Source organism: Rattus norvegicus, chromosome 1, assembly GCF_021556685.1.
Source record: "Rattus norvegicus strain SHRSP/BbbUtx chromosome 1, alternate assembly SHRSP_T2T, whole genome shotgun sequence".
NCBI lineage: Eukaryota > Metazoa > Chordata > Mammalia > Rodentia > Muridae > Rattus > Rattus norvegicus.
This window is the reverse complement of record NC_141534.1, coordinates 18400186-18421046: the sequence shown is the minus strand read 5'-3', so window position 1 is coordinate 18421046 and position 20861 is coordinate 18400186. Positions and strand designations below refer to the sequence as shown.

General features: G+C 41.8%; 1 protein-coding gene and 1 long non-coding RNA gene across 26 annotated transcripts in view; one reads left to right on the top strand and one right to left on the bottom strand.

The window, feature by feature from the left end:
- Positions 1-20861, top strand: part of Ptprk (protein tyrosine phosphatase, receptor type, K) — a 499334-nt gene that overhangs the window by 49721 nt on the left and 428752 nt on the right.
- On the bottom strand, positions 1967-20847 carry LOC148006865 (uncharacterized). 2 transcript variants are annotated; one of them, XR_015649141.1, is made up of 2 exons: positions 20384-20765; positions 1967-3455 (listed from the first exon to the last, which is right to left on the bottom strand). It is a non-coding gene; the product is annotated as an uncharacterized LOC148006865 (long non-coding RNA). The 2 variants fall into 2 exon arrangements; XR_015649137.1 differs by lacking the exon at positions 1967-3455 and adding an exon at positions 17486-18404 and having other exon boundaries at positions 20384-20847.

Sequence of the window (20861 nt, the reverse complement as noted above, 5' to 3'; positions counted from 1 at the left end):
AGACTTTACTCTAGGGTTCATGACCTCACCAGCTCACAGGTCTGTGTTTACTGTACTAGGCATGAATTTGTTCCTTCTGTGTGGTCCTGAAGTCCAATTAGATAGCTGTTAGTTGTTTCCTAGACGTGAATGCCACTATGTGGGAGTATCTTGCCTTGCTGATTGCGCTTGCCCAGACTAATTTTGAACTCACTCTGTAGTCCAGATAGGCTTTGAATGTAAAGTCCTCCTGTCATAGCCTCCCAAGAAGCTGGCACTATAGGCCTCTACCCTATTACCACTTTCTCTTTAGTACAGTACAGCTGCTAATTCCTAAGTATAACTATGAAGTTTTCGTTAATCAATGTCAGTTTTCTGAAATAAAACTTACTTTATTTTCTATATACTAGTTAACTTTTTGCGAATTTCACTGAGTGTAGTTTTACACCAACTGGAGTACATATTTTCATTTTCATTCTTAACTGTTCTGGTTGCCCTGACTTCATTAGATTTGAAAATCACATCTTACCCTCTTATTATATCTTCATTAAGTCCATAGTAAACAAAATCTATGCAGCTACCCTTATAGATTGATGGCAATGATTTAGTACTTTTTGAAAAAAATCTAAGGATTATTAAATTTGTTCTGTTGTGTGCTCACACACGTGAGCACAAATACACACACACACACACACACACACACTCACACACACTCTATTTTTATTACTCTCTCCCCTCATCCTCTCTTATCTCCACTCTACCTATCCCACCTCAAGGTGTCTTTCTCCTGTTTATATCTATTCTGATTTGTGATCAATGAGTTTCACGAGAGCTGTCTTAGTGACCATGGTGTGTAACTTACCCTGTGGAGCCTGGCGGCCTCACCAGTTGGCAAGCATTTGAAGACTCCTCCCCCAGACCTCAGTCATCAGTAGTTCATTAGGGAAAGGTAGGGCCTCATGAGCCTCTTCGGTAGGTCCAGTTTAGGTAACTACAGATGTGAATTTATGATTGTCACAGTTGTGCTACGGCCAGAAGATAGCAATTCACAGCTTTTCTACCTATCTTCAGTATCTTACATTCTTCCAATCCGTCTTCCCTGAAAATCCTTGGCCTTAGACGTGGTGGGATAAATGTTCTCTTTAAGACTAAGTACTCAAATACCCCATATTGTCAGCACCTTGTAAAGCCCAAGTCTTTGCACTCACTATTTGCTTGTGCAGATTGACCTCTTTGATTAAGGCTGTGTTCCATTTGTCTGGGTGCACGGATGCTTGCAGAATAGTTGGATGCTATGTCTGTTTAGCTGTACACTTGTAATAGGTACCCTCTATGAACAGAAACCTCCTCAACCATGGATTTTTGACTGGATTTATAGTAACGGATCTGAATTCCCTTCTGCAGAGGCCATCTAATTTAATTAGAGCAACATTGGTTACCCCCATAGTGGTTGGGTTACTACTGCTTCACTGATCCTCTTTTGCCCAGCAGGCTGGTATTGTAGTTGGTAGTGTTCACGTCTAGGTAATATTCCTGGTATCTCTTCTCACCTGGAAGGCTGCATAGCATTTTCCTACTTGATGAAACCTAGCCAGAAAAGAAAAAGCTTTAATTTCTGTTCTGGATTGATTTCTCTGTATCTTGCAATTATAATGTGGTGTATCAGCAGTTGGGTCTTATCTTCTCATGCTGATGTGGAGGAATGGGAAGAGCTGTGTTGTTTTGAGGCATCGTGAGCCTCTTTGAGCAACAGTTCATAGAGAAGTACACGACACCTGTCACTGAGATTCTAGTAACTCATAGCTTCCAGGGCAGCATTAACAAGCTAAACAGAAGATATCGTTCCTGACTCTTACTTTGTTAACTTAGATCGAGCTTAGGAATTAGCAGGTTTCCATATGGCTTTTTCACAAACCCATCATTTTTTGCTTACTCACCTCCCCACGTTGATTTAACACAAAACAAAACAAAAACAGACAACAGTCAGTTTTGAAGGAATACATACTTATTGAAATTTAATACCCCCTGTGCTTTAATATCATATATTTCCAAGCTCTCTAGTAATTAATTTTAGGTCTAGGACATAAATATATGATCCCTGAAAGCTGTGAAGACAGTTTGCTGAGTGCAACTAAAGTGAAATGATGTTTTCTTAATCATGGATGAGACTAAGATTTTAAAAATTACCAATCCACAGGAAAGGTGAAATAAAACAAAATCTGCACATTTTATATACTTACCAGACTTGTTCTACATTGGCACAATGATTCCATGATTCTACGCTTACTATTTATACACAGTTCATTCATACATTCATGCCTAGCCGATAGTTAACACTACCTACATCTACTTTTGTACTCATTGATCCCAGGCAAGGTTGGTCCTGATTCCCAGGATACTGTGAATGTATTTGTGCCCAAGATACTGAGATGGTTTGTGATGTTTTCTTAGAGAATTAGCTGTCAAATGAAATTATGTACATTCAGATAAGGTGAAGGTTTTCTATGGATGTTTATGATCAAAATTAAATTACTGAAACATCTACCACCATCCAAAATTGGCACTCTGTGTGTGTGTGTGTGTGTGTGTGTGTGTGTGTATGTATGTTTGTGTATGTGTGTGTATGTATGTGTGTGGCGTGTATGTGTGTGTGTGCGCGCATCCATATTTCGTTGTCTTTTTTTGTTTGTTTTTGTTTTTTGTTTTTTGTTTTTTTGTTTTTGCATTGTCTTCTTAAAATATTTTTGTATAATAAAAAATCTCATCATGGGAATTTGCTCTTAAACCCTTAAGGTTTCTCTGTGGCATAGCTTTGATTCCTCAAAGTGTTTTTGTTTTGTTTTAAAGATATGCCAGCAACCCTTTAAATACGTTATCTCCCCTAATCATCTCAGCCACCAAGTGACGAAGTAGAACTACCTAAAGAGGAGAAATGTTGGGTCCCAGCATGTGCCTGCAGATGCCCGGTTGGTGAACACTGTGCTCTCAATGTGGATAGACTCCAAAATGCAGAGTGAACAAAGAGACTTGGTTCCACTTCAGATCATTATGTGTAACGTGGTGTGCAATCCCAGCCCCTGGAATGATGATTGCTTTAAATCTTACGGTATGAAATTAATGCTCAAAGGCACTGGCTTGTGACCCGTGTGAGCATTAATGTTTCCTAAGCTGTTTGTTACATCGAGTGGCGGCTTTTGTTGAGACATCCAGTATTTTTAGATGCATTTGCAGCATTCACACACGATTGTTCCCTTCCCAGGTCTTACGGGTTCTTTCCTTGACCTTGGCTTGTTGACAGTTGGGGGCATGCATTTGCCTCAGCGGAAACTACAATGCCTCTCACCCTTGCGGTGGTGTTGCTTCTGTTTTGCTTCAGCCCGAGGCGCTGGTGAGCTTTCAGTTCTTGCAGAAGGTTCAAAAAAGTTAGAAATGCTGATGGACAAAGCTGTTGAAAGCTTTCTGTCTTAAAGTTTGATCTGAACAAAGAAATATACAAACATGAATGAGTACCACGGTCTCATTTGCCAAACATATACTTTGACATCGCAGCCATACTCGACAATAAACCTACATCTATATTTTTGATGTCACTTCTCTCCTTTTAAGGGCAAATGAATTGAAATTATATATATTGATTATTAATATATTAACATAATATTAATACGTATTCATTGAAAAATGCAGTCTCTTCCAGGGGGTCCTGAGTTCAATTCCCAGTCACCACACGGTGACTCACAACCATCTGTAATGGGATCTGAAGCCCTCTTGTGGTGTGCATGGAGACAGTGACAGTGTACTTACGTAAAACAAACAAATATTTTGAAAAAAGAAAAATGCAGTCTTTTCCAGGCCCCACTTTAGCCGTCTGTCTGTCTGTCTGTCTGTCTGTCTGTCTGTCTGTCTATCTATCTATCTATTTATTTGAATGACTTCAGGCATATCTGGTTTTACCATTTGACTCCCCCTAAAACATTTCAAGTTCTTCCTCTTTTTGTTTTCTTTTTCCTCTTTTTCTTTTACCCCTTTAATGTAAGAGAACAAATTATATAATTTAATATGGTTAGACAGTATGTAGAAAGACCTGCCAGTTACATTGAACAGAACTGAATTACTATTGATTATGACTCCAGTCCTAGGCCAATGGTTATTAGTTGAAAATCAGTGGTCTTGTTAGGATAAATGGACAGAATGGGGGTATAGACAAAGTCAAAAGTTAGAGCATTTAAAAACCAGTGGACTTGTTTTTGTGTGTGTGTGTGTGTGTGTGTGTGTGTGTGTGTGTGTGTGTGTGTGTGTTATTTGATCTCATTTTTCTCTTATCTGCTTTTTACTGAAGACAACTCTGTTCACTGTAGAGTCAAAACCGTCAGGCTTTGACGTGGGTCCCTCTTTGTGTTTTCAGATGATGGGAGTTTTGCAAGATAGGCTCGTGTGCTGACGAATGATGTTCTGAGTATTGAAGTCTTGAAAACACTTGTTGAGACCTTGTCGGTCAGGAAAACCTTCTATGTCAGGATTCTGGAACTGCAGAGATTGAAAAATAGCTAGCTATAGAGGATCCATCAATCACGTGGTCAGGACATCAGGTGGCTGATCATCAGTGATGCCGTGTTGGATGCTGTGACACTGAAAGTGGTTTGGAAAACCACCATGGACCATCACAATAGTAAAGACTGACTTGGAGCAGTTCCACTGGGTGTGTTTGTTGGGAGTTGTGTGTTGGAGACGTTTGAAGGCGTAATATTTGTGTGCTCTTCTGCAGTCTCCCTTTACAATAACCACAGGGATTTAAAACAGTGACCATGAAATGGAAAAAGTGGGCATGAGAATTCAATCTCCAAAAAGGGGCAGACAAGACATCATGTGCACCTCAGGTGTACTGTAAGGCAGAGACAATCTCTCAACTGCTTTGGCCTTTGGATGAGAATTTTTTTAGCCTTATGACAAAGGATTCATTACTGGAATCTCATTCACTAAGAAACCTCAGATTAAACCCCAATGGAGGAGTAGTGTACATCATCTGGCCTATCAAGTTTAAGAAAGACTTAGATAGGCTTATGTAAAAGGGAACGATCTCATGGGGGGGGTCCCACTCTAGACAAAAAACTACAGGCAGCTAGGGAAAGCTGAGAGCAGGAGAAATAGTCGTCCCCCGGAGGAGCCCCTGCCCCCTGCAAGGGTTATTCATTATAGAGCTGTCAGTGCTAAGATCACATATGTACAAGCAACACTAAGAAGACTCATGTATTTGTATAAATGTGTAACAAAAACAATTAAAGATAAAAGAAGTGAGAGGGAGGAAGGAGGGCCATGAGAAGAGTTGGAGGGAAACGAGGGGGGGGAACCATGTCATTGTATTTTAATTTAAAAAAAGGAAAGAAAATAATAATAAAAAAGGAAACACATAGAAGGGCTAAGAGACCCTTCGCAGGATGTAGGAGTGCCACCAATACACTGTTTGACTCTGGGTTGGATCCTACAGTAGAAGATACTCTTTGCAAGGACACTGTTGAGTTACTTGGATACAGACTATGAGTTATATGAGGTCGAAGCATGTGGGACCTCATGGGGGGGTGTCCCATGAGAACATATACTGTTTTAGGATTTACAAGTTATACTTTTGTCTCAATAATAAACTACTCTGTCGCAGTTTCATTTTGTGTGCATTTGGTATTTTGCCTGCGTGTATGTTTATGAGGGTGGCAGATCCCCAGGAACTGGAGTTATAGGCAGAATGCTGTATACATGGTTTGCTGGGAGTTGAACCTGGGTCCTCTGAGAGAGCAGCCGGTGCTCTAAGCACTGAACCATCTCTCCTACTCTGCTGTGGTTTAAACTGTTGTTATGGATAAGAAAGAAATGAAGTGGACTAGCTCTGTACCAGTAAAATCTTACTTTAAGTTGACTGACATAGTTTATCAAACTTGGGATTGCATAATCATGTTATATCATTGTTCAGCTCTCCATATTTAACATATTATTGTTTTATAAGAGAACGTTGTTTAGAAGTAAAAGTCCCTGAATTACTGGAAGGCAAAAGACACGTCATATATGACACAGAAACAAATTGTGTAGAAAAATATAAATATGTAAAAACAGATGGTGAGGAAAAAAAAATCTGACCAGGATGTGCAAAATTGGCAAATCTGCGTGAAGGTTAGAAAGTAGTCCTTGGGTCTTATTCTTGTTCCTTTTCTGTAAGTCTGAGATTATTTCCAGATAAACAAATGAAAGGGGTTCCCCAAAGTTAAAGACAGAAAAAGCCACATCCAGCAAGTAAATGCTCGCCCGCCCACCCACCCGCTCAGCGCTTTGTTGCCTTGTGCCATCTGCGATAGGCTGAACTGTGTGAATAAACAGAAGCTCCGGCACCGGCTTTGGAGGGCTGCGCAGATGAATGGCAGAATTCATGAGGGGAAGAAGACCCTGAAAGGGAACGAACAGATAGGACAAGGCTCAGCAACATTGCCAAGTTTCTTGTAGTGACATCGGCTCTTGGGGGAAAGCAGTTTTAGGGGGCTTTTGCTTTGTTTGTTCATGCTGCCCTGTGTCCTGTCTCCCTCTTTCCTTCTGTCTGTAGCTGTGTGCATGTGCACTCGTGTGTGTTTCCCATGTTCTTTTCGTTCTCTTGCCAAGACGCCTTAAGCGGTGTGACTGCATGATAGTCATGTGAAGCCCCACTTTAGACTGCAGGGTGAGAGTGTCCAGCACAAACCTCGCTCACACAGTGGGCCTGCTGCCTTCTGGCTTTAGTGTTAAATAGGAAGGAGTGAGGCCATTTGCTTGGTCCGTTCACAGCCAGACCTCTTTCTTCTTACCGACTGCCCTGTTTTCGTCTTCTTTTTATGAAGTGGTTCTAGGTACATTTATCAGAGGCACCACCCGCCTCCTGACTGGATTTGTTAGTTCGCACTTCCTTTCCTTTTTAATCCCTACCTGAGGCTGCAGTCCGGTTTTCTCAACAGCCCCATGTGCATCATGGTGGGCCGATTTCTGTCACCATTGCTTTAACGGGCTTGCCCTAACCCTTTCTGCTTGAATTTCAGACGTCTCTCTCCCATTCATTTTCATTTTTTTTCCTATTTATTTTCTACTCGGTTTTGTGTGTCAGGATGTTTTAAGATTTAAAGTGTGCTGTGTTGTTTCAGGTACAGAAATATCACATAGTGCTCCCGTCAGAAAAGTTGTCTGCCTGCAAAACACCTGTATTGTTTGTCATGTTTATGATGAGAGGTTGGGAACACGTTGCATGTATGTATCTGTTCTCTGACTGTTTTCTACCGTTGACCTTGACAGTTGCTCCTACCCACATTAAGTTCACTTAAGACTAAGAGAACATTGTTCCATAAAATTAACTTTTAAAGGCTATCTTTCAATATTTACCGAAGGGATTATCATATATCCTAGGAATGTTGTGAGCTTTTGTTGATTTAATTTAGCCCTTGATGTAAGGTCTATTTAGAACTCCTTTTTCTTTCTTTTTGTTTCTAACCCCTTTCCATTATGAAGAGGTAATCGTTTACTATAGTTAAAACCAGTGAAAATGAATAATTAGACTTTTTTTTTGAAAGTAGCACTGCCAGGACTTTTAAACCATATTAAAAAAAAATAGAGATGTACAGTTCCTTACTCTAGATAATGCCTTATTGATCCAGTAAAGAGCTGCATGTTAGGAATTTAAAAATAAAATTCTATATTGATTTTTGCTTTGGAGCACTTCTTCTGAGATATTAAAGAAGTCTCCCCCAAGTACTGACTGCACAGTTCTCTTGCTCGAACTTGATCATTTTGGATGAGAGGAGAAAGAACAAGAGAAAGGCAGTTGTTAGAGACCTCAAGTGAAGGTCACCGAGCTATTATGAATCATTTTGTCAATTTGCATCCACTTTATTTAAACATGTCACTTTGGTGAAAATACCTTATTAGAGGTTAACGGAATGATTTCACAGGAAAGGTCAAATCCCACACAAAGTTAACACTTTACAGTCAAAAGCAAAAGACTGCAGGAGCTTGAGAAGGCAAGGAAGCTTTCGAAAAGTCCAACAAACTCATCCGTCAGTCCATCCATCCACCTATCCACCTGTCCATCCACCTCATCGTTACTTAGGTTTTATTCATAACCACAGACTCAACGATTCGATCCAGCTAGAACTGGTGGGGAATGAGGAAAATACAGAGCTGAGGCAGTGAGCCTGATAAGTGGCCCAGTGCCTTGTGCGCAGTGGACTGGCTCACACAGACAGGTCATGGGAATCAGGTGTCCCCGGCTGCTTTTCCATTCTTATACCCAAGGCCGCTTGGTTTCCGCAGTGCCCAAGCCAGCTCCTGCTTTCCCCAGGACAGCATGCTTGCCCACTCAATTTCTGCAGTCGAGGTGAAACGGAAACTTTTATGTTTTGGTGTAACCTTTGACATACCGAAGTCACCAGGGTCTGACTGCTCCAGGATGAAGCACTCATTGGATTTGTCCTCATGGTCACCTTGCTACCTGTGCCATTAAGGCTTATGGCAGCACTACTGCTGGAGAAGCCTATCGCAGCAGGAGCCGGTGTAACCAAATCCTTTCCCTCCGGTGCTTAGAGCATGGCGGCTTCTGCTGCCTTTGAACTTTGTCTGCCGATCGCTGGGAGGAGAAGCTGCTGGGTTCACTGTCAGCCATCATGTCATATTAGAGAGCAGGCTTGATTGTGCTGGCAGCGGACAGCTACAGGGGACGACGTGTCTGCAAAATCTCTGCTCTACATTTTCTTAAAATAGGAAATTGATACTCGAGGAGACGTCATGTGACTATTTCAGTAGAGCTCAGACCAAGCCTTTGCTTTTTTTTTTTTTTTTTTCATTTTTTTCCATCTTTATTAACTTGAGTATTTCTTATTTACATTTCGAGTGTTATTCCCTTTCCCGGTTTCCGGGCCAACATCCCCCCAACCCCTCCCCCTCCGCTTCTCTATGGGTGTTCCCCTCCCCATCCTCCCCCCATTACCACCCCCCCCCCAACAATCACATTCACTGGGGGTCCAGCCTTGGCAGGACCAAGGGCTTCCCCTTCCACTGGTGCTCTTACTAGGCTGTTCATTGCTACCTATGAGGTCAGAGTCCAGGGTCAGTCCATGTATAGTCTTTAGGTAGTGGCTTAGTCCCTGGAAGCTCTGGTTGGTTGGCATTGTTGTTCAGATGAGGTCTCAAGCCCCTTCAAGCTCTTTCAGCCCTTTCTCTGATTCCTTCAACGGGGGTCCCGTTCTCAGTTCAGTGGTTTGCTGCTGGCATTCGCCTCTATATTTGCTGTATTCTGGCTGTGTCTCTCAGGAGAGATCTATATCCGGTTCCTGTCAGCCTGCAGTACTTTGCTTCATCCATCTTATCTAGTTTGGTGGCTGTATATGTATGGGCCACATGTGGGGCAGGCTCTGAATGGGTGTTCCTTCTGCCTCTGTTCTAAACTTTGCCTCCCTATTCCCTGACAAGGGTATTCTTGTTCCCCTTTTAAAGAAGGAGTGAAGCCCTCGCATTTTGGTCATCCTTCTTGAGTTTCATGTGTTCTGTGCATCTAGGGTAATTCAAGCATTTGGGCTAATAGCCACTTTGCTTTTTTAAGCTGTAAGTTATATAAGAAAACATAGTTCTCTGTGTTTAGCAATAGCATTCTTGGTCTTTGTGAAGTATTAGATTATAAACTGACCCTAGGTAGGTTGGCTTGCAGTGTTCGCCAACATTTATTATTTTATTTCCAGAGGTCAGAGGTGGATGGATTTCGCTGAGCTCAGCAGGTTGTCTGTAGGTCTTCTGCAGGTTTCAGGGAGATGTCCTTCACCTACTGTGTATACCCTCTAGGGTAGTGGCTTTCAACCTGGGTGTCATGACCCTTTCACAGGGGTCACCAAAGACCATCAGAATACTTGGGTATTTACATTGTGATTCACAACAGGAGCAGTCTTACAGTTGTGAAGTCGCAATGAAAATAAGTTTACGTTGTGTGTGTGGGTCACCAACATGAGACATGGAAACACGGGCAGATGTATGTGTCTGATGGTGAGTGACCAACAGCGTATGCGTGACTGATGTACACCAGTTGCTGATCTTGCTGGAATCTCTGAGAACAGTTTTCTGCTCATGAAGCTATAGTTACAGGAACTAGACTGAACTGTAAAATAAAAGCCAGGGAGTGGTAGCACACACCTTTGATCCCCGTACTTAGGAGGGAGAGGCAGGTGGATCTCAGTTCAAGGACAGCCTGGTCTACAGAGTGAGTTCCAAGATAGCCAAGGCTACGTAGAAAAAACCCTATCTTGATAAAACAACAAAACAAAACAAAACAAAACAAAACAAAAAAACAAACAAAAAACAAAGATTAATATAAATGTGAATGCAGAGGAAGCAGAGACTAGCTAAAAGCAGATTAGATTAGAAGAAGATAAGCATCGGACAGTGAGAAATGTCCAGACATTTAAAGTGCTGGAGGGCCTTGGCAAATGTCTGAGAGACGGGGCTGGAGAGATGGCTTTGCTGGTAAAGTATCTCCTGTGGAAGCATCAGGGTCTGACTTCAGATCCCCAGAACCCACTTTATAAACCAGGGTTTGCTGGCGTGTGCGCTGCAGGGTTAGGAATGGGGTGGAAGAGGGAAGAATCTTTGCAGCTCACTGGCCAGCCGGGCTACACAGTCTTATGAGCCCGAAGTTTATTGGGAGACTTTCATGGGCGACTTTGTCTTGGGCAGGTAAGATGGTTCTGCAGTTATGCGCAGCCTAGGGGTATGCGTGTGTGCCGGGGAGATAGAGGTTGAAAGAAAATGAGATGTATTGAGAATATGAGCTCCTGCCTCGAGAAATGGTAAAGAACAATTGGGGGAAGACCCCCATACTTTTCTCTGTCATGAGTATCATGCTGTCTCCCGTACCTACACCTACAAGTACATAGACCACACCTCTACACCCCAATAAACTCTAAATATAATACCCACTGAGGAGTAGATCAGTGATTAGCTAGAAGCTGTAGATTTATGCAATGCTACCATACTGAAAGTGCAATCAGACTGCTTATGTGCTATGTCCATTTGTGTGGTAAGTCTTCTAGTATTTGGCTCACCGTGATGACTCAATCCTTTGTTTTAGGAAAAAAACAAAACCCTTGTCCTCTGAGGGCTCTTTTGATCATGAGAACTCTCATGTCTACTGACGGCAACACATTATACTAAATGCTGATGTCAGGGACAGCTGAGTCCAATGGAATTTGGTAATGACCTCATTGAGCTTTTGAGTCCAAGAGGACAGCACGTTTTCATTGATTTCTCAACATCGGGACTGTGCGTTTCACGAGAGACAGCCATGTAGTGCTCCACAACTATGGAAAGCTTCACCAGAAGTGGAGTTGTGATGTGAGGGATGCAAGGACATTTCTAAGAAGAACGAGGGCGAGGGAGGTGGCAATGAAGACAAAGTGTTCTACTGTGGAGGGACAGAGTGTGTGAACATTTGTGTCTGTGAGGTGCTCGAAGTCATAGGTTCTAGAACAGGATGCAATGATTGACATGCAGATGTAGAGGAAAGGGAAGCCAGTGTTTGGCAAAGATAGTAATCACTAAAGGCTTGTAGCAAAGGGATCGTGTGACAACTGATTTCTGATTCATCTTGGAAAAGTAAGTGGGTCAGAGTTGCCATAGAAGGGTAGGACGAGGCCTCTTCATCAATCCATGAGGCAAGTTGGTAACCTGGGTAGTGTTGTAGAGGAAAGACGGAAGGGTGGATTTGCTGAGTTAAAAGGAAAAGTATGAAGACTTGGTGATAGATTGCGTTTATGGAAGACCTTGGTCATCAGTACAGACTGAAAGTGGGAATATAGATTTAGTGAGTAGATGTAGCTATATCCTCGCCTTTAGGACAGATAACTTTAGATATCAGCCAGGTGTCTGGCTGCAAGGCGTAGGGACAAAGGACATATCTGAATCTGAGGCTTTAAGGTGGCATCGAGACTAATGCAAAATCCCGACACCTAATGGCTTACAAGACTATGAATCTCTGAAGAAGTCTAGTGGTCAGAGTAAGCAGAACAAAGCGGTCAGTATACATGAATCATGAATGCAGGACTTGAAAGTAGGGAGTGAGTATTAGGGTCCAGTTTGACGGAAACAGCAGATAGTGAGGGCTGAAAACACACCATACAATGGCAGACTGAAGAATCGTCGGTGACCTTAGAATGCCTCTTCTGTGGCGCTAGCCTGTGCATGCACGCTCTTGTGGTGATGCCCTCCTTCTGAATGTCGTGCCTACTTAAGCTGACTAGATGTGGCCCCTTGTATGCAATTCTTATCTGTACTCACCCTATTCAGGGTGTATTTAATTTCACTGTAATTTTAATCATTCATTCTCAAAATCAAGCTGAGTGATAAATAGCAAATAGATTTTACCATTGTTAAAACCACCCCATCTGTTACTCTGTGTGAGAGCATGAATTTCTTTTGTTCCTCTTGCCTAAAACACAATAGTAAAATTCACCGTGTTTCCAGTTAGTGTTTAGTAAGAGCTGATTCTCAAGTCTTACTGCTATTATCTTAAGATAATTTGCATTTGAATAATCCCGTCTTCAATTATATGTAAGTTCTTATATATATTAAGGGACTTTTCTTAAAACACTGCTTTGCTTTAAATGTCTTGGGCCTCATCTATTCATCCATATGAACTACACGTTCAATTTGTTTATTAGAAGGAGCCACATTGTTCTCACTTGTAATAGCTTAGGCTTTTCATTCAAAATTAAAATAAAACATTGAAATTTTGGCCACACCTGTTATTAGGTATGGATTACTAGGACTATTTCTGGTCACCTTGACATCTCAATGCCTGAAGCACATCCAGGGACCGCTGTTCCCATGCAGCTTCTAGGAGATCCCCCTCCATGACTCAGAGAAGGTGTGCCGTTGCAACTGTTAGAGTTTCCTGTTAAATTTATTAGTTGGTGTGTTTCTCTTCGCCACTTCTATTCTCTCATCTCCTGTAAGTCTTAGGTCTTGTCTTTGCTGTGTGTTTTCTGACACACGTGTTAATAGGTGAGGAAAGGTATACACCTTGATACACAAGAGTGCTTGTCACCTTGGTAAAGTTCTCTTATTTGCAAGTAGAACAGTCGTAAAGTCTGGGCAGCAGACATGTCTGGTTGCACAACTGGCAGAACTTTCCTTAAGAAACAAACAAACAAACATAACCCCATACATTTAATACTTTTCTCCTTTTAGCCTAAGTAATTCTAAGAACTCAGTACCGGGTCAGGCACCCAGTCAGAGTTACAAGGACTTGACTTCCGAAGAGGCCAGCAATTTTGTGTGTTTTTGTTGGTTGGTTTGTTTGTGGAGAAAAGGTTTCTCTGTGGAGCACTGGCTGTCCTGGAACTCACTCTGTAGACCTGGCTGGCTTTGAATCCAGTTTTGATTAAAGACCTGGGGCAATTTTCAGGGTGTGGTGTTTGCCACCTTCAAGTTCTTACTAACTTTGTCTTAGATTTGAGGTTTATGAATGAAGCTAAGGGACAGATGACCTTGAGCTTGCCTCTTGGACCCTCAGTTCATGTATGGTCTGTTTGCTAGCGCTTTTTGCTGTCTCACAAGGAGGGGGTTTTTGCTGCCTTCCATCAACTAAAAAGTACTATGAGACACCACGCAGAACAAAGGTAATTTTTTTTCTCCTGGTTTTAAAATTAAAGGTCACTTATGAATAAATTTAGTTGTACTTAGAACCCTGGGGAATTTCTGTATTATGCACTAAGTTATAAATTTTCCTAAAATTAAAATTATGCACCCTTTATCCCTTCACTGAGCTAACACTAACAAGTTAAAACATGACTTTGCAAAATTAATTCCAAATTCACACAGTTGTATTTTGCCCTGACTTTGTTGGGTAAATGATGTTGCTTGTTTGATAGGGTCTTTTTTAGAAATATTTTACTTTGTTAGGATTTAGCAGCCGGGACATCTGTGCTCTGCAGCTGCTGTCCCGGCATTTTCCCCTCAGCCTGGAGCCTTCTCTCCATTGTTAGTGCCCTCCTTGACCCCACGTGTCTTTCACGTTTTCCTTTATCCCTCAATTGGTGTAAGTTAGCAAACTGCTTTGGTTGGGAATGATAAATTTTACATGATTGCTTTATCGAAGGTCATGTTTGCTTTGAATGGGGCTTTTTAATACATCAGAAATGTGGAGGGCTGCACGTGGTGAAATCTTTTCAGTGTAAAGGAGACCCAGGAAAAGAGAGAACATTAATGGCTTTAATGTCTCCGTCTGGCACTTATGTGATTTCTGTGGTTCCTACTCCTTGTAGACCCACAATAAGGCTGTCTTCCTCTACTTTCTTTTCCTCTTTCCCTTCTCTTTTTTCCTCAACCCCTCCTCTCTTTCCCACCCTTCCTTCCTTCCTTCCTTCCCTCCCTCCCTTCCTTCCTTCCCTCCCTCCCTCCCTCCCTCCCTCCCTCCCTCACAGGTTGTTACTTGTGCTAGACCTACTGTGTAAGTCAGATGTATATAACATCTGTTACAATGTTTCCCCCTTTGAAGGAAAACTCAAAACTTCAAATGTATTCCTTGTGCTATAATAACATTATTAAGTTATTGATTTATTACTGCTGATTTAGGGCCATATCAGTCCAACAGATGTTAGAGATGTACTTTGGGGGTCTTGACTCAAATTAATATTTTGCTTTTTGTTAATGCCATGGTTGCAGATCACACAGGTGGGTGTCTTGGGGTAATAATGGACTTTTCCTTTCTCACAGGTCCTAGGGATTTTAAGAACTTTGTTTGCCTTCTATGCCAGTATTTATCTAGTTTATGATCTAACATTTTTTCCTCTTCTCAAAGTTAGGCTGTCTTTGAGGCTTTATAGTTGAACTTTTAAATTGATTTCCCAGTTGAGTCAACTACTTAGCTATGTGAAGACGTTATAAGCTTTTGAGTACAGTAAAGAAATGGATGTGTGTTAGAGACAGACAACATAGGTGGGCAAAGAGCCGAGGCCAAGACTGATTATTAGCCTCATGAAGGCTGCCAGGTGATCAGAACACAGGCAACAAGTGTGGGTGTGAGGGGGAGCCATCAAGGGGACCAGGTACTGGGTTCTTACAGCCCTGCATGAATCCTACTAGTTCTAAAGCTTCACTCTGTCAATGTGTCTATGTGTCACCGAAGGCACACCACCGCCTCAAATATTCTTAGGGAGAACAGTATGCTTTGACCCTTCTGTAGGTCTCCCTTGACACTGGAATGTCAATCAGCTGATTAGGTATGCTGCATTGTGGTAATTGCATAGGCATGGGATACAAACATATTTAATGTGGAAATTAAAATTGGCCTGTTCTTTCTCCCTGGCAGCTTTTGGCTTCCCAATCTCTTCATTTATCATGTAACTTATTTCTCCTCCTTTCTAACCCGTCTGATGTTTTTCTTATGATGTCTCTTTCTGAGGCTTTTAATGACATTTCTTTCCTGTTACTCCGTTCTCACTAGACCAGTGATGTCTAAATGTGAGCCCCTCACCAGAAGAGCCTTTTTAGGGGTACTACAACGTGGCTAGTTCCAAATTCAGATCTGTAGTAAGTAGAAGTCATACAGGAGATAAGATGTCAACTCATTATCTTTTGTTGTTTACATATCACCTGTCAATATTTTAGATATATTACCGTCTACAAGATACTGTCAAAGCTTTTATCTCCCCGCCTAACCCAAGACATGGTTTCTCAGTGTAGCCCTGCCTGTCCTGGAACTCACTCTGTAGACCAGGCTGTGTCCAACTCAGGGTTTGCCTGCCTCTGCATTCTGAATGCTGGGATTAAAGGTGTGTGCCTTTAAAAGTGTGTCCCACTATGCTCAGCTCAACATACTGTCTAACCTAATAGTCTGTGATTCCCTCCACCCCTCCCCCAATGCAGCTACTAGAACATACAGGGTTACTGCAACCCCAGAATGAATTATATTCGGACTGAGGAGTGGAACTTCAAATTCTTTCCTTGATATTTTTCCTTCTGCCAGCTCTCTTAGGACACATTACTGCTGGCGGGGCTGTCACCTCTTAAAAGACATTATTATGGGAGACTTGGCTTTCGAACACCGAAAAATTCCTTAAACCTATATTTAACCATAAATGTTAGATGGGATGTCATTCAGTATATCAAGCAAGTATGTGTTGACTCATGCTCCCATGTAGCTGAAACTGAAGAATCTTCTGCTGAGCGGAAGACATAGCAGAGTATACACTACTGTTTTCTTGACGTCGACAGCTGCCTCTGCTTCTTCCAACCTTTCTGTCCCCTCTTCTTCAGCTATCCCTGTGTCTCTTATTCTCTGAATCTTGACCATTTGTGGGTGTCTCTGTGCTCACTGCCATCTCCTACAAGAAAACAATTTCCTCACGAGGGAGGGGAGAGGTACTGTCCTGTGTTTCAGAACTTTTATAAACAGTTGTACTATGTTTTGTAAAAATTGGTACCCACACGGAGCAGCTACGAAAATGTAGTTTTCACCTGAGGGAACCTATTAGGGATGTATTTAAGAGTGATTTCTTTTTCAGTGCCTTTTTTATAGCTTTTGCTGATTTCTTTATACCACAAGGATATTCCAACATCCAATGAATTGTGTGTGTGTGTGTGTGTGTGTGTGTGTGTGTGTTTCATTAAGACATCCGGATTTCATGTATAAAAAATAACAAAAGTCAAAAATCATTTTATAAGGTGCTTAAACATACCTATTTATAGTACTTGTGTATAAATATGAGATTTTATTCTAACAACTCTGGACAATTCAACAGTGAATGTGCTGAAGAGAAACATTTTCATTAAATTGGTCTATTATCAGCAGTGAAAAAAATTATTAGTGTGAGTGATTTTTAAACAGTTTCTTTCAAGCTGTCCTCCCCCCGCACCCCACATTTTCTTTGAAAAGGAGCTGCAGGATGCACCATCTTTAGTCAAGATTGTTTCTGTGTTTAGCATTGACCTGTTCCTTATTTTCTATCTGCCCTTTGTTGCTTCCTGTTCTAACCTCCAAAGTAAATATACACCGGCACAACTCCTGACCTGTCTAAACTATAATTCCTTTGACCACTAGTAAGGGCAAGCAGGAAACGAGATCTGACCTGTCTTTACCAACTCTGACTGAAGTTCAGTGTGCTCCATTGGGAACACTGTTTCTAAGTTTTCCCACTCCATCTTCACCATCACAGAGCAGGTGAGAGGCTTGTCAAGTTGTGAGGTATCACTCCCCCACCCCACGTCAGGGTTACTCTCTGTAGCCTAAGTTTCTCCCGGAACTCACTCTGTAGACTTTGGTCTTGAATCAAAAATCTGCCTGCCTCTGCTTCCTAAGTACTGGGGTCAAAGGTATGTGCCACGATTGCCCGGCCAATTGTGTAGGATCTTATATCTTAAATTGTTCCCATAATTTGATATACAAGAAATACCCAAATGTACAATTGTTATTATTTTTAATAAACAGTTCATTTGGATGGAAAAAAAGCCATTTTGATGGTCAATAGTCGGTATGGTACTTCTTTATTAACTAAAACCAATGATTTTCTTCAATATAATATTCTGAGAAGTAAAAAAAAAGAGAGAGAGGAAAGAAATACATAAAATATTAGAGGGCCATATTGGTTTTCTGATCGATAGTACCATTATTGATTTTTATCTTAGGCACTTTTATTTTTGTGACAAAATACCAAACTGAATTGCTTTTGATGGCAATCCTAGTCTTTGTCTCTGTTTTGACCTTATAATGAGGCAGATGGGGTTGGAAGCATGAGAAAGAACGGCTGTTCATCCCATACTGAACAGGAAGTACAGTGGAGAAGCAACAGAAGAGGCCAAGGTATCATCACCCTCAAGGACATGATTCCCCTACTGCCATGGCGACCCTCTTCCTTACAGTTGCCCCTCCCCCATATCTGCCTTTTACTTGTCAATAATGCCACCATACTATGACGCTATTAGGAGATTCGTTCATTCATTAGGTCAGCGCTTCCAGAATCTAGTTGTCCCAGGAGATGCTGTCTTGGATACACCCAGATTTGTGCCTCTCTAATCACGCTAATCAAGTCCAGATTAGCGGCCGTATTTTATGTGACGAAGAAACCCATTGGCTGGCGATACTTCCCTCAATGGGGGAGCACTCCAGCACACTCAGGGCCTTGGGTCTGAGCCCCAGTAGAAATGCTTGCAACAGCCAAAGGCAGCCTAGGAAGTTTCGTTACTTGAAAGATGGCAAGTAGACGTTTGGTCATGTGTGCAGCCTTAGTTACTTTGGCGTCAGTGTGGCAGTATCATGGCTGACGCAAGGGAGGAAGATTCATTTTGGCTCTTATTCCAAGGGATTTCAGCCTATGCTGGCAGGCGAAGTAGGTGGAGCAACTCTGTGTCTGGTAGAGAGCTTGTATCACAGGCAAGCTGTTCACACACTGCAGAAGAGCCATGGAATCGCCTGTTAAATTCAAGGCCCCTAGTCACTGCATACTATAGCTAGGCCCTATCTCCTAAAGACTGCGTGACCTCCTAAAATGACTCCACTAGCTGGGGAACAATCTGCAAAACATGCACCCCTGAAAGGTGTTCTCTGCCCAACTGAAACCCCATCGAAGTAAAGCAGGATTAGCCTTTTGAACCCTTGCACATGTCCTGGTGACACCACTGATTGTCTAACCACCCAGGAATGGTTTAGTAGGAATGAGGGTAGCCGATCTTCAAAGCTGTCATCTTAAAGTCAGCAGCTGAACCTGAATGGACCTGGTGAGATGGGACAAGGAACTCTGGAAGTTATCTTAACTTCTTTTTTTTTCTTCTTCTGATACACTTGGTTAAATTCTAGTACCTTGCCCCAACCTTTATAGAAATCGGCTATATTACTTAGTGATAGTTTAACTATTAGCAGATGTTTTTATTTTTGGCTATTAAAGCTCAAAAGAACAAGAGGGACTAAAGTTCACATCCCTGGTTTTCCAGGAATGATTTGAGAATATTGCCAGACACAGCCACATAGCCATTTTCTTTCTGGGAATTTTAAGCTGTAGTACCCATCTTAAATGCTCTAGTTTTGAAGCGATGAGAATGACTTTGTGTGCTTACAGTTTTAGCACGCTTTCATGCACTTACAAATTCTTTGGTCTTTAAGAATTAAGAGTTTAAAAAAATACATTTGTTTTTATTTTATATGTGTGAATATTTTTCTACCTGCCAGAGATCAGAATGCTTATACATCCAATACATGGTAGATAAATCTATACTAAGAAATTAAAGTATGGGCTTAGAAAAGCATAGTCATCTGAATACTGACCCAAAAATAAATAGGAACCACACTTAAGTTATTCAGGATAAGAACCCCTGCTATGGTAAACACCTTAAGTGCTCTTACCATGCACATACACACAGTAACGTTATCTTCCAAATAAAAAGGTGTGTGTCCTTGATTGTGGATGGCATTCTAAAACTTGTACATGTACCAAGCCATCATTTTGGTTGTCCATCCCCTTCATTGGTAAGAAAAGCCAAAATGAATGAGTGTTATAAAACGTAATTGTCACAAGGTTGCTATTGTAGAGAACTACTCTTCCCACTCTCGACTCCAGTAAGATCCTCCCAGCATCAGAGTTGATTTAGCAGCAGCACGAGTTACTTTTAAAGTGATACGTCAGCATGTATGAGCTTAGTGGCCAGATCCCTGACTCCTAAATCTGCTTTGAGCTCCAGCACCTCCGGTTCTTCCTGGCTTTTCCTTTCCCTACATGACATGAAGCCAAACATGGTAGTTGCCTCCCAGAGCTGTCAAGAGGTTTAAGTGTGACAGTATCCTTTCTCAGGAATGTTAGATCACGGGACACACATGACCTGTGACTAGTACATTTACACTCTGTTGTCTGATGTAATAATCAGTGGGAGGATGGATAGCTGCAAGAACCTGACTTCTGGTCACCGCTGTTCATAGCAGTAAAGACAGAGAAACACTTCTACCCTGAAGATGCCTCTCAAACAAATAATTCCCCAAGTACCAGGCCTGATTCAGTTCATCTAGGAATCATTAGTGCTATAGTGTGATTCCCTCCTTTATTGAAAAATAAGGGAAACGGGACGGAATCAGTGAACTATCACCATTGAATATGTCATGCTGTTTTCTTCTTGATGTGCTTATTGTGATTAGTCCCTGAAGCTGGTTTTTTTTTTTTAACCTCCAAAACTCAAGATCCATCGCTAAACTGCAGTGACTGAGACCACAAAGCAGGGCAGGTAGAGGCTAGCAGGTCTCTAGTTTGAAGTCACAGTGGACTTTATAAAGATCTCCCAGTTGACATGATAAGATCCCATCATAATACATTACACACACACACACACACACACACACACACACACACACACACACACACACTAAAGCAGAGATAGCCCTTACCTTCACAATCCATCCAAGGAGACAGAGCCCGCAGGATCCTGAATATTGTGAGACCAGCCTTATGATGTCACATACCAAGGGAATTGGTCGGAAAAACAAAAACATAAACAAACAAAGAAACAAACAAACAAAACACCCCAGAACTGTTTCTAGACTCAACCATGTTTGTCAGACATCGAATCTAATTGTCTCCCCTGAGCATTTGCCATAAAGTAAGAGCAGTCTTCTATCTGAAGGAACTGAGTACTAAATCCTCCCCCCTGAGACTGAAAACGATGCAGGTAAACAGAAGCTCTGGCTCTCTGGAGTCTGTGTGGCGTGCGAGATCAAACGTGATATCCCAAACCACAGACACAGAAATGGTATCGTTTAATGCTGGGGCACCAGGCGTTTATGAATACAGTACTTAGCCAGAGAAGGGCGGTCCTCAGTTTTCAGTATTCTGCATTATTGACCACTAATGGGGTGTTTGTCTTAT